Genomic DNA, 14,862 nt, shown 5'->3' on the forward strand with positions numbered 1-14,862 from the left:
TCACATTTCAGATATTTGAGTCACATTTTATATCCTTTCATTTTGTATTTTCTTGACTAATTTTTATATTATGATGTAAAATGTCATGATTATGACAAAACAATATACTAGAACGACCAATAATTTCCCCGTATGTTTTTTGTTTTATTTTACATCTATTTTGGGGCGCCTGGGTTCTCAGTTGGTTAAGCGTCAAACTTTGGCTCTGGTCATGATGTCACAGTTTGTAGGTTCGAGCTCCGGGTCGGGCTCTGTGCTGACAGCTAGCTCAGACCCTGGAGCCTGTTTCAGATTCTGTCTCTCCCTCTCTCTCTGACCCTCCCCTGTTCTCTCTCAGAAAAAAAAAATTAAAAATATTTTACATTTATTTAAGACTTCCATAACTCAAAGAAAAGAAAAAGCAATAATGAATTAAATGACAAACCATGAAATGATTTATAAGATTCTCAAAGCTGCATAACAGAAAATATTGATGTGTACACTGCTAAATTTATCGATGCTTTAACAGCCTCAAAAAATGAGGTAATTCAAAGCATGCACGCGCATGCTTGCACGGGCGCGCGCGCGCGCACACACACACACACACAATGGTCACTATCGTGAAAAGCCAGAAAATTTTTGTTCTTTAAACAAGGGACAGAAGGTAAATATTTAGGTTTTCTAGGCTACCTGAAAGGTAGCTAGGCTACACATTCTTTGTGTTTTGTTCAGATTTGTTTTTTGCAACTCTTTTAAAATATAAAAAATATTTTAGTTCGTCAGCTTTATTAAACAGGCCATAAGCTGGACTGTGCTCCTGGTCTCCTATTCTACAGCATTCTCTACAAGGTATACATCGTGAGTGTAAGTGCAGTGGGTGATGACTGGAAATGAAACAGGCTCAGCGAAGGAGGAAAGAACTCTCTCTATTGATGAATATGACTCCAGTTAATATAGCGGAACATAACATATGGACATGGAATAGTGCACTTATTATTTCAGCTATAAACTATCAAGTGAGTCTGTGTGGGCACAATTAGTCAGCCCCAAAATATTAACCATGAATTAGCATTCCTGATTTTAAACATAGAGTGCCATCTTGAGCCAAGAAAACCTACTAAATTATACCATCTCTCCTTAAGAGTCACTTCAGAGCATCGTAGTGTTTTTTTGGTTTGTCATCCTTAAAATGTGAGCAATTGATAGAGAGTAATCATTGTTGAAGGTTATAGCTTAGATATTGACACTATCTCTACAGGTTTCCTAAACTTATTGAACTAAGGCTAATTCATTGTCAGAGATGATAGTGTCTTGGCATTCTGTGCTGTAAATAACTAATATATAGCTTTGAAATTTGAAAAAATAGTGTAGGAGATGGAAACAAGAGAATTAAAATGTTTATAAAAACAAGAGACTACAGTCAAAATTTTCTGCCAAATTAAGATAAAAATAAATACAAATTTTACATAGAGTCATTGGAAGCTTCAAGAAAATAATTATATGCTTTTAACAGTTTATGAGCCAGCCTAAACTTTACTATAATCTGTCAATATCACTGTCAATAATTATATAATTTATAAATAAATAACAAAAGATAATGACATGATGATGAGAATGTTCATTATGATTAGAAAAATAGTCTGAATTCCCTATAAAATGTATCAATTTACTTGAATTACAAATACCTTGAATTTCATATCCCCTGCCTCTTCCAGACACATTTTCAGACTAAAATGAAGTCAACCTTGATTTTGATGTATTTATCTTTTTTAAAAAATTATTTAATTTCTAGTTAGTTAACATATAGTATCATATTGATTTCTGGAGTAGAATTTACCAATTCATATTTAGACAGAACATTCAGTTTTCAACAAAACAAGTGCCCTCCTTAATACTCATCACCCATTTAGCCCATCTCCCTCTCAGCGGCCCTCCATCAACCCTTAAATTTTCTCCACAGTTAAGGGTCCCTTGTGGTTTGCTTTCCTCACTCTTTTTCCCCCTTCCCCATGTACATCTGTTTTGTTTCTTAAATTCCACATATATGTGAAATCATATATTTTTTCTCTGACTGACTTATTTTGCTTAGCACAATATACTCTAGCACAATGATCCATCCACATCATTGCAAATGGCAAGGTCTCATTCTTTTTTTTAACAGAATAATTCCAATTATTCCAATAATCTGGAATAAGATAAACTTTAATTAACCAACTCTTAGATATTCAATAAATCCTGGAAAAAATGTGTGTGAGAACAAAGTCCAAGAATCTATTTAAAAACTCTTTAAATTAAATGTGCTGTTTGGGCACACCTGGGTGGCACAGACTGATAAGCAGCTGACTTCAGCTCAGGTCATGATCTCACAGTTCATGGGTTCAAGCCCTGTGTCGGGCTCTGTGCTGACAGCTGAGAGCCTGGAGCCTGCTTTGGATTCTGTGTCTCCCTCTCTCTCTGACCCTTCCCCCCCTCAAAAATAAATAAACATTAAAAAAATAAATTAAACGTGCTGTTTGGACATATCACCAATAGTTTTGACTCAACATTCCCAAGGGTATGTTGAAGGTAATTTTCAGAGCTGAAAAAACTATTCTGGATTAATTATCCTTCCTTCTACCTTTTTTCCTTCCTTCCTTCTTTCTCCCTCCCTCCCTCCCTTCTTCCCTTCCTCCTTGTTTGGGATTTATATCTCCAGAATTAAGTTTAACACTTCTCAAAACATCTTATGATATACATTAACATTTTTGTCTGTAAACTACTAAGGAAGAGCCTGAGACAAGGAAAAGTTAAGTGACACACCCTTAGAGCAAGTCAGTTAAAAAGAAATGAAATTCTAGAACCCAACTTCTTTTAAGCCTTAAATGTTATTTATTGGGAGATGTAGAATTTCTATCATTTTACTGAAATTCTATACACATAAGAAAATGTTTCATTTCACAAAAAGTAATGGAAATTCATTTTCATTAAAAAGATATTTAAATAATGGGAAAATTAAGCTTTTCCAGAATGAGACCATTTGCTTTTTGTTGTAAAAAATAACTGCGTGTCTGACCATCCTAAGTAGTGACTATTAATCTTAGTTTGGATGATGATATACATGTTTATTTTTTTTGTTTTGAGCATCAAAATCTAGTTTGCTTTATTTTTTTAAAAAAATTAGCCTAATCATTGCAATTCATGTTTAACATTTATTCTTAACAAAATCATCATTATCATCATCATCAAGAACAACAACAAAACAGGTCTATGAGTCATGACTACTAAATGATTTGCCATGTTGCATCGCTTTTGTTGAACATCCCAAACAAGCTCTTACATTCACAACTCTTTTTTTCATCAGCTGCTCCTTAAAATAATAAAGCCAATTGTGCATTTAAGCTAGAGAATGAACCTCAGGGCATACCCATCTGTCTAAACAAATAAGCACATTTCCAACACAGTTACGGGCAGACTGTTCTTTAAACTAAGGTGATGAATGTGAACATTTAAGAAATTATGAATTATTGAAGAGCACATAGCTTAACGTATTTCTCACCATCCCTATAGTCATATTTTGCGATATATTATTGACTTTGGAGTGTTTTTACTACTACTACCAAAATGTCATTAACATTAAAATGTTTCCAGATTAACATAGGTAACTACAACCATTAAAAAGTGCATTAAAAAGCAATTGAAGATTGCAGAAATAAACTTCTATATACATGACTCTTTTAAAGATATATTACTATCCCCAGTGACTTAACACAAATTTAAAGTACATTAATTCTGTTTTAACTAAAATTTGTGTGTTAAAAATAGAATAGTAATTCTCCATAAATGTTAGACATGCTATTAAAAGAAAATAGAACAGCAAGTTGTGTTATATTTAAATTAATATTGTATTTATTCATTTATTCTTATAGATTTTTACCGTGTTGCTACAAAAACCTTTATATATATGCATTTATATGAAATTTTTAAAAAAAGTTTATATTTACAAGAGTGCAAAATGACAGAAGTTATCTTCTCCACAATTAAGTTAGACAGTTAAAGGTTATCAAAAATTAAAAGGAGCAACTCATTTACAGTTATGGGGTGAAAAAATATAAGTTACATGTGAGTAGAGCTAATGTGAGCTAAGAGTAAAAAACATTCAAGTGTAAGTTAAATAATTTGCCCTCTGCTTTGTGTATGTGTGTTGAGAAGCTTTCCTCACTACTAATTTTCTTTTGAAATATAAAGGTCAGCATTTGAATGAATACAGAAGGGGAATTATTAAAAACTGTTTACAAGGCACCAACGAGGGCAGAAACTGAAGGGAACGGGTATTCTAATGAGAACACAGAATTAGTCCAAGAAAAATTGTGAGCAGCCAAAGTATTTTTCTTTCCTAATCTTTAAAAGGTGGTTCATGCAATTAGAGGTAATCATTTATGGTCATAGAGTGGTACACAAAGACTTGGAGTGATTTCCAGTCACAGCAGGTGATTTCCACAGTTCTGAAAATTATCTTTTTCATATGCAATATAGTGCATCCTAAATCTTAATTATGACCTAAAACCTTTTCTCTAAAAAAAAAAACAAAACAAAAAACTTTCTATATTTTATGATTTAAAAATACTGGTTCTTTTTTAAAAATCTATTTTGTATCATTATAGTTTAGCATTTCCACTAAAGATTTCCATGTTAAGCAGCTTACTTTTTGATTTCATAGAAATTCAAATAATATAGCTTGTCCTCTTTTGTGCCAGCTTCTCCCATTCAATTGTACAACTGTGGGATTTATTCATCTTTCAGACAATTATTTAAGGTATTAATTCTATATTTTGTACATAAATGTGCAAGAGAGATTAGTTACTGTTAGTATTTCAGTGTTTTGTTTTTTTTTAATTTTCGTTTTTTGAGAGAGAGACAGAGCAGAAGTGGAGGAGGGGCAGAGAAAGAGAGAGAGAGAGAGAGAGAGAGAGAGAGAGAGAGAATCTGAAGCAGATCCAGGCTCTGAGCTATCAGCACAGAACCCGATGCAGGGCTTGGACTCACAAACTGCAAGATGATGACGTGAGCTGACATTGGATGCTTAACCAACTGAACCACCCAGGCACCCTAGTGTTAGTATTTCTACTCTCTCTTTTGATACCCTTCTTTCTCCCATTCCTTTCTCATTCATGGAGCAGTGTGTTCCCTTTTTTTTTTGTTGGTTTAGACTTGTTTTGGTTAAAAATATTTTCCAGTTGCTTTATAAAAATGGGAAATATCTTTTTAAGCTTGTTGCCCATCAGAAAATTAGTTTATTCTATACCCTATAAAAGTCTCCACTACAAATTATTTTCACTAAGAATTTTCAAAATATGCCTCGTTTGTCTTTCTCTTTTGCAGTTGGCAATAAGATATTTTGTTTATTTCCCATCCTTCCTGTATACTTTTTCTTTTACTCTGAAAAGATTTAGAATCTTTATTTTAATCCACTCATTAAATTCACACTGATACATGCCTTGTGATGCATCTTTCTTTTCTTTCATTCTGAGGGTCCTTTCTAGACCCTTTTGAGTGGATTATCTACACTCCAAGAAAGTTTTGTGTCAATATCTGAATATTTTCCCTTTGTTTCATGTATTTTCTCTTTTTGAAAATACTGTTAGTTGGATTCCACTCCTCGTAAATTCATCTATTTATTTTACTTTCTCTGTTTCACTATTCCTCCTACTTTTAAGGATTTCAGCAGCTTAATTTTACAACCTTTTAATTAAATTATTTATCTTGACTAGTATAGTTTTTTTAATTATCTTTGTATGTAGTGGGTTTTTTGTGATTCTTTTTTTGAGGTTACAGATGCAGTGACTTTTCTCTGAGAATAGTAATTGGATTTGCAGGTTTTGGCACTTTATTTTATTGCATTTGCTGTATTAATTTCCTCTTTCCACTACCATTTTTATTTTTGTTTAGTTTCTGTCTTTCCTGATGCAGACTCTTAACAAATTCTACTGATTCTTTTTTTGGCATTTCAGATTTAAAATTTAAGTACTAAACAGATAGCTGAAAGTTCCGTCAAGGACAGGTTTGTTGATTGAACTGAATATAGGATGGTCAGGGAGTAAGAAATATTTTCTGGAGTCATCCCAAAAGTCAGTATCCGCAGGCTTTCCAAGGCTAATTTCTTTTCCATAAGAAAAAAAATTCTTCAAGTGATTGAATAGGGAAATTCAGTCCTGTAACATCCTCACCGTTCACTGAGCTAATTTTTATTTAATATGTTGCCTTCCTTCCTATAATTCTTCTCCTTACTGCGTCTATGCCTTCCAATCTGGAGATTTTTGCTTCCGTTTCTCCAGTTTAGGTACTTGCTGATTCCTAGGATACACTGGATAGAGAAGATTTCAGAGATTTGTAGCTTTCTGGGGGCCAAATTTGCCTTTATCTACACTCTTTAAGCCAACCTCTTGCTTTATATTGCTTATTCTCAGCCCTAGTCTTCACAGTACCTCACGCAACTACTTTCTATAGATTTTGGGAGTTCTTCAAGGAAAGCTGTCTTCTTTTTAATTGAAATTTCCCTGTGTGGACAACAAGCATTTGACTGTATGCCCTTTGCTAAGGTTTACCACTCTGCCCATTTCCAACTATTGTGATTGTGTTTTAACACCATAGTTCTCTCCTTGCCTTATCAAGCTTAGATTTCTCTGTATTTTTCTGTTTATTTTCAATGCTTTTCAGATGGAGAAAACCCACATTCTTTACATTGATGTAACAAAATTGTTCAAATTGCTTTTTACCGAATAATTTTGATATTATGTATGATAATTTCTGATACTTACAGGCATATTTATATACTTTAGTTTTTTGTCTCCTATTAAGTTTATATTACCAATATTATTTAAATATTTGGTGGTTGTTGGAGAACCGTGGTACAACTGAGGGCTCTCAAAAGGTATTTAAAAATAAATATGTTTTTCTTTAGGCTTTTTACATAAGGTTTTAGTATTTGAATAAGGACATATGCATAGTTTTCTAGATTTTTAAAAAGTCAAAATTACTGGGGCACCCTAGAGGATCATTTGGTTAAGCACCTACTTGGGCTCAGCTCATGATCTCAAGGTTCATGAGTAGGAGCCCTGCATTGGGCTCTCTGTGGACAGCTGAGAGCCTGGAGCCTGCTTCAAATTCTGTCTCTCTCTCTCTCTTTCTCCTCCTCCCCTGCTCATGCTCTGTCTCTCTCAAAAATACAATAAACATTAATTTTTTAAAAAAGTTAAAATTATTAGTGAATATAGTGATAATGAGTCTCTTAATTACACACTATTTGCCATAGACTTGACGAGTTATAAACATTTACTAGCTGTTAAAAATAGCTATTAAAAATCAAAAGCACTTGGCTCAAATACCTATAAAATAGACCTAAGAATACTGGCTTATTACACTCATAAAAATTTTTTTACACCTGAAACTATTGCATTGAATTATATATTTAAAAACTTGGTTTGGAAACAAGACCCAGGGATTGAGATTCTAGGGAATTTGTCAAAACCTCTAGTCATATATATTTTCTTCATCTATGTATTTTTTCTAATTCTTTCTTTTATGGTTAAGATTAAATATTTTCCTGAGTTCAGATGGTAGGATCATTCTCTAAATTCAACTGCCCTCATATATATTATTCTGTCAGAAATTTATTTAAATATTAATTTATGCTGGGGAGAGCACAAGCGGTGGAGGGGCAGATAGAGGGAGACAGAGGGTGGGCAGTAGTTCTGTGCTGACAGTCTGACAGCAGCGAGCCCCATATGGGGCTAGAACTCACGAACCAGATCATGACCTGAGCTGAAGTTGGACTCTCAACCGACTGAGCCACCCAGATATCCCTGTCAGAAATTTTTAATCATTTTTATATTGTTCTAGGTTTTACTGGTGTTCTTAATATGCAAATCAACATATGATGTTTTCTTGTATATCTGATCACAGTCAGGGCCTTACACTCAAGGAGAGAGAAAACACACTCACATTTTGAAATGTACCAGGTAATTCTATGCTCATCTTGGGTTTCAACATTTTTCAAAACTAACCAGTCTTTGAGGAAAAATGTAGCACTTTGGTTCATTTTCTTCAGATGAGTGGAAAGAATTTTCTATTAAACTAGCTTGTGTTTAAATGCATTCTTTGCTTTCTAACCCACATAGTTAAAATTTCTTCTAGAAATACCATCATATTTCTAAAATGCTCACACAAACTAGAAATATATCTTAATAAATATTTATATTACAGTGTTGAACTTTGTATATTTTGAATAATTTTTACATCATTATATAGGAAAACCAGGACGCCAGAGACACTGTTTGCTGTATTTAACAACCTGGGGCAATCAATAACCTTTAGGTAAATATTTCGCTGAATATTTCTGAAGAATCCATTTTCTGAACTTTTGTGCAGGGTGTAACTCTTAAAATATAACAAGCTTAGTTGTTGTCTTTTGGATTTTTATTTGGGAGCATTTCCATAAGGATATTTTCCTATATATTTTAGGAAGATATATGTAATCACGGTTGTAAAGGAGCATTTTCCCCAATCATGATATAATCAAGTTATAATTCTATATTTATGCTGTATTTACAATCTTATTTAGGGGGTGCCTGGGTGGCACAGTGAGTTGAGCATCCGACCTTGGCTCAGGTCATGATCTCACAGTTTGTGGGTTCAAGCCCCACTGTGCTGACAGTGCAGAGCCTTCTAGGAGTCTCAGTCTCATTCTCTCTCTGCTCTTCCCCTGCTCACTCTTGCTCTTTCTCTCTCTCTCAAACAAATAAATGAACATTACAAAAAAAATTTCATCTAATTTAGGAGCATATTCTCATTGGGGATGTAACCAATCAGTCAAAAGAGTGAAGACAATCTGTCAATGTGAACAAAATCATTACTATATAGGCAGGTAGACTATTTATGTTTTTAGGTTTATTTACTTATTTTTGAGAGTGACAGAGCATGAGCAGGGGATGGGCAGAGGGAGAGAGAGAGAGAGAGAGAGAGAGAACACAAGAGATAAAGAATCCTTTCAGCACAGAGCCCAAAGCAGGACTTCACCTCACGAACCCTGTGATCATGACGTGAGCTGAAACCAAGAGTCTTATGCTTAACCAACTGAACCACCTAGGAGCCCCAACTGTATTCTGATGTTAAGTAAGCAGTACTCCTGGGGAGGGGCAGGAAAATAATTCAGCTAACCATCTTTTTATACATAGGTTCAAACTAAAATTATTTTTATATCTAAAGAACTGTTTATTATTGCAATTCAAACTATTTCAAAATTTGTACCCAAAGCAAATTTGTATAGTACAATTATTGAGAAGATAAAAAGGAGTTAGTAACAAAAATGCTGACACATCATAACTATACTCTTGCAACCAGGCTTCACTATAATAAAGCACAGTTTTATTAAGCACTTAATTAATTGCCACATTAAAATGATAGGGGCTCAACTCATAAAGGACTTATGAGAATTCAGGCTTCTTTTGCTGTGTTAACTGAAAATGCAAGCTGTACACACCATTTAATTAAGAAAAATGTAATCAAGCAATAGTGTGGGTGTTTAGTTTGAAAGCAAAACTTGCAGGTGTGAGGGGACTAAGAGTTGTGATCATGCCATCTTTAGCTGAGAGCACCATTCATTCCAAGTGTCTATACACTTAAGTGTATACGCTTAGCAACTGAAATAAATAAAGGTGTTCAGTGGCTTCATCCTATAGTTTTTACCTGTTATTAATTTTCAATTTAGAGTGGCATTTAAGACATGTATACAGAAATCCTAATTGCAGACTATATACTTAGTGCCATTACAGGCAATTTGTTTAAACACAACTTAATAAGAAGAAATATTTAACTTCTTATTCTCTTGAAGATATTGTGCTGAGGACCTTATATGGATTAATTTTATTTCTCTCAACAACCCTTTCAAGCTCATTCCAGTTTTACAAACAGAATCTTAGGGACATTAAATAACTTTTCTAAAGCCACACAACACGTAGTAGAGGAGACAGATTCCTAATGGGGCCAATACACATGACTGCACGGCCTGCACATTTAAACCTATGCCCACTATCGCTGGTTTTAATTTAAACACCACCTGTAAAATAACGAACACTTTGACACTATTTAAGATCTGGGGACATAGTTTTATGTTTAAATTACACTAATTATTTTAGATTTCCCTCCAGGAAAAAAAAAGACAAAAGAAAAATTATCAGTTCAGAGACTCTAGGGAAGTGACCAGAAATCTAGTTTTCCCTGGGGGTTAATCTGGAACCCAAATAAAACGATGCTTTCCTAGAGCTGGACATAATTCAAAAGCTTATTCTTGCCTCCTTGTTTACAACCATTATGAAGGCAATGAAGGCTATACTTTTCTTTCCTAAAGAAATAAGCCTTCATTTGGCCCTCCCAGAGAGCTATTCATCATCATCATTTAATTATATAGCAATGACTCACCCTCACAAAATGTTGTAAAGGAATGAAAAGTAAAGACAGTCATTATGATAGAATTAAAAATCATGGCATTGAGTTCTTAAAATATTTGCTTGATACAGACCCCAAATTTCTAGAATAGTTTACTCATTTACCCCTCCTTCAGATTTTTGTCCAGTTTCACCTTTTCTAACCCTATTTATCAAGAAAGTGTACCTAATTTTTAGCATTCATGTGTGTCTGGAATCTGATCAAGATAGTATAGGCACCAAAGTAAGATAATTTAATTATCCTATACAGAATATATTGTTATTCAAGCCCAACAATATTTTACGTGACAAAAACAGGTAAAATAAAATTTAATATTAAGATGAAATATTGCTGATCAAAAGATTTGCTGATAAAAACATTTCTCCTTTAACAACTTCAACAATAAAACTTAAAAATTAAAAGAACAAACAAAAACAAACAGAAACTGTCATTTTTCTTCAAATATTCAATGCCTTGGCTACCGATATGTTAAGACTATTGTCCCTAAGGTAAGTCTGGGCAACTGAGGCAGATTATCCAGATAACTTTGGCTATACTAAATATCACTATGCTGGATAACTGAAGATAAAGTAGTTTTTACAGCAAAATTATAAAATATTTGAAACTTCTAACATATAATGCTAGAAACACAGTAAGAAGCAGAAAAAAATTGAGAACTTTAAGCATCAAGAACTAAATATATAAAAACAAAATATACTTTTCTAAAAAGATAGTGGGTTCAAATATATTAATAAAAAATCACAAAGTAAAAATCAAACACAGATTTTGTTAGTCCTAAGTATATTACTGAAGAAAATCCCTGAAACAATAAAAATCTTTCAAATATTTTTCCTTAAATGTAATTGTTATTGGCAATGTTCACTTTTTTATATTTAGAGTTACCATTCTATAATAAATTTGATCAAATATTCAAGTAAAAAATATTCCAGGAGCACTTTTACGACTAAAAACATTCAGCTGTCTTTGAGTCAGTCCCCAAAAGTTTCTATATTGCATAAATAATTTAGTATCAATCAGACAGACCTGTGCTATTTGAGCCAAATGATTCTTTGATTTTTTTTTTACCATAAAGAAACAAAAACCTAAGCCAATAAAACACAAATGATTTTTATCTCCATAAACCTTTGTGGGGTTTTTTTGTTTGTTTGTTTCTTGTTTTTTGGTTGTTACTTTAAAATCAAATGCAGTACAATGTGCTATGCTGGCCAGAACTGGCATGCTTTAGGAAAGATGAAGTATGTCAAATGACTGAATAATTCTAAGCCACAAAGTAGGTGAAACTGGATTGTTAATGGTAACACAAAAATGAGAGATTTTTTGCAGTCTAGAATCAAAACTCTCCAGGTAAAATAAGACACCTGCTGCAGTAAAAGGAAATGAAGGTTTCTACTTGTCCAAAGGAAGAAATTATGTGTCTCAAAAGAGATTAAAAAATAATTTCTCTCAAAAACAAAACACACAATTACTCTTTACCCATTTGTGGAATATACTGGCCAAATTTTCTCCTTTATGCTTTTAAAGCTATTATAGAATCAAATTCACCCAATTTTGGTGTTTAGTTTGATAAATTGGTGATTATATTCCTTTGTATGATCACCAGCACAATTAGAACCTAGAATAATTTCACAAATCTAAAAAGTTGCTTGTGCCACATTGCAATCTAATTAGACCTCAAAACTCAGACAATCACTAATGTTTTATTTCAGAATTTGTTATTCTCATACTTTAACGGAATCAATTCATTCTTGGTCTTCTGTGCTTAATTTCTTTCAAATAACATAATTTATGATTCACCTATGGCTTATGTATTAATATTTTATGTCTAAGTAGTATTCCATAATATGGATATTCAAAATCTGTTGTTATATTGATGATTGAAGATTATTTTTATTGATTACTGTTTTATTGACTAATGGATATTTTATTTGCTTCCAGTTTTTAATGAATAATGCTACAATGAATACACATATTAACATATTTCTGTGGGCACAGATGTTAATTTCCATTGGATAATAACCTACAATTGGAATTGTTGAGTTTTCGTGAAAAGAGTAGCTTTAACATTACAAAATATCAACACAGTATTTTCCAAAGGAACTGTCCTGTTTTATTATTCCCAATAATATATGAAGTTCTAGTTGTTCAAAGCCATCATTAAAACTTGATACTGTCTTTTTTTTTTTTTTAACTTCAGTGATTTTAATGGACTCATCATGGGATAGAATTAGTGTTAGGATTTGCATTTCCCTAATATATAATAATACTATACATCTTTTTCTGCACCTATTGGCCATTCATAGATCACCCTTATGAAGTAAGTGTTGAAAGCTGTTTTCCATTTTCATATTGGCTTTTTGCTTATTAGTAAGTTATAATACAAGAACTGCAGGACAATTTCAAAGTTACAACATGCATGCTTGTGTAATACCAGAAGAAGACAGAGATAATGAAGCAGAAGAGATATCTGAAGTAAGAATTTGAAGAACTTTGCAAAACAGAAGCCAAAATACATATGCAAAAAGCTGAGCAAACAAAAATTAAAAATTAAAAAATACCCTCAAATCGATACCTAGACTTATCATATTGAAACGTTAGAAAATCTTAAGATCAAGTGAAAATCTTGAAGACGAAGGTGAAGAAAACATCTTACCTTTAATGAAACAAGGATATAAATTATAGTGGACTAATGATCAGAGTCCATACAAGCAAGAAAATCATAAAGTTGAAAAGTTTTGAAAGAAAAAAAAACTACCAAACCAGATTTCTGTGTCCAGCAAATTCATTTTCCAAAGTGAAAGAGAGCTCGTTGGTTTCAGCAGCAGAAATCAGATGACAAAGGGGACATCATATATGGAAAGCATCACAATAAGATCTACACGTGTGTTGCCACTTTCAGAAGTTGACCTCTGGCAAATGTGGCTATCCTGCCAAGAGCAAGAGAACATCACCTGAAGTGCCAAGGCTAAAAGACTGGAACCCATCAAATGAGGCACCTAAAAACTCTATACCACAAATTCAGGCATGGATTCCATGAAAAAACAACACCTACACCCAAGACAGCAGCTGTTGCAGCATCCAGTTCATCATAAAGATTTGTGACTAGTCACACAATAATAAATGTTCTGGTTTTAAAAGACTTTTTAAAAATGGAAGAGAAATAAAGACAATCCAGGTAGCACAAATGCTGAGGGAATTCATCACCAGCAGATCTACATATCAAGAAATGCTAAATGATTTTTTTTTAGATGGAGGAAAATACGTGTTAGAAATATGGATCTACGTAAAGAAAGGAAGAGTTTGAAACGGAATCAAAAGGTAAAGTAAAATATTTTTTTCTCGTTCCCTACTGATATAAGAGATAACTGTTCAAGCAGTGCTTTGGGGAATTATAGCAAACAGATAAGGGAGATGAATCATAGCAATGTTACAAAGGATGGAGGAAAGTAAAAAGGTACTCGCACCAAAATTACAATGAAATCGTTTTATTTTATTTTATTTTTAATGTTTTATTTATTTCTGAGAGAGAGAGAGAGAGAGAGAGACAGCATGAGCAGGGGAGGGTCATAGAGAGAGGGAGATACAGAATCTGAAGCAGGCTCCAGGCTCTGAGCTAGCCATCAGCACAGAGCCCAATGCGGGGCTCCAACCCACGAACTGTGAGATCATGACCTGAACCAAAGTTGGACGCTTAACTGACTAAGCCACCCAGGTGCCCTGAAATAGTTTTATTATAAAGTAGGCTAAAATTAGTCGCAAATGCATATTGTAAATTCTAAGACAAACAACAAATGTAAAGTATAACTGATACATTAAAAGATGATTTACATAAAACATATTATTGGAGGAGGAAGATAAAGGAAGCTCTAGCAACAAAGACAAAACAGTTCCAGACACAGTAGATATTAATCCATCTACTGATGCAGAAGTTATAAGCATTTACTACAAAGTCTATTTTGAATTTTAAGTTTTGATCTTTTCTTCGGCTAGCAATATGTGATAGGATACCCGTTCATGATGCTGAGAGAGTGCAGAGTGCAGAGAGCTGCAGCTTCTAGTAATCACACAATAATAAGAGTCAATAACTGAAACAATCACCTTTATGAATCCGTAAAACCATTCTGCTTTTCACTCTCAGTATTCAATAAATTACTGGAGATAGTCAACGTTTTATTATAAAATAAATATAAGACAAATTTACCCAATTGTAGGCTAATGTAAGTGCTCTGAGCATGTAAAAGATGGACTAGGCAAAGTTATGATGTTCAGTAGGTTAGGCACATTAAATGCATTTTCAACTTAAGATATTTTCAACTTATGATGGGTTTATCCAGACGTAATCCTATAGTAAGTTGAAGAAGACCTTATATAAGTACTTTAAATATGAATGTTATTTTTGTGACAATT

This window comes from Hyaena hyaena, unplaced genomic scaffold, assembly GCF_003009895.1.
Source record: "Hyaena hyaena isolate Hyena2069 unplaced genomic scaffold, ASM300989v1 scaffold_437, whole genome shotgun sequence".
NCBI classification, from domain to species: Eukaryota; Metazoa; Chordata; class Mammalia; order Carnivora; family Hyaenidae; genus Hyaena; species Hyaena hyaena.